The following is a 566-nucleotide window of genomic DNA, read 5'->3' on the forward strand; positions in this document are numbered from 1 at the left end:
CGTGAAGCGAGGATCCCTATCAGAGACAATCGAAATTGTTACCCCATGCAGTCTTACTATCTTAGAGATATAAATTTTTCCAGCTTCTGTAGTGAATAGTCAGTACGAATCGGTTGGTCAATCAATGCACGACGACCCAGACAGAATCCTTCTTAGTGCATGTCAAGGGTAACCCACTAGCGAAGTCCATTGGTACCCATTCCCACTTCCAAAGGGGAATCTTCATTAGCTACAGCAAACCCGAAGGCAACTGGTGATCAGCCTTAAGCTGCTCTTACGTCAAGTATTTAGCCACAAAATCGGTAACTTCTCATTTCAACCCTGGCCACCAATACAATTCTCAAAGATCCCAATACATCTTGTTCCCACTAGGATGCATAGCATACGGCCTACTATGCGCCTCTCTCAGTGTAGACTGCCTCAGGTCAGAATCGTTCGGCATATATATCTGGACTCAGAAACATAACCCTCAGAGTTCAACCCAAAATCTACAGTGCTACCACTCTCAATTTGTCAGAATCGAAGACCCAAAGATTCATCCTCCAACTGTTTACCCTTAATCTGCT

Source organism: Gossypium hirsutum, chromosome A10, assembly GCF_007990345.1.
Source record: "Gossypium hirsutum isolate 1008001.06 chromosome A10, Gossypium_hirsutum_v2.1, whole genome shotgun sequence".
Classification (NCBI taxonomy): Eukaryota; Viridiplantae; Streptophyta; class Magnoliopsida; order Malvales; family Malvaceae; genus Gossypium; species Gossypium hirsutum.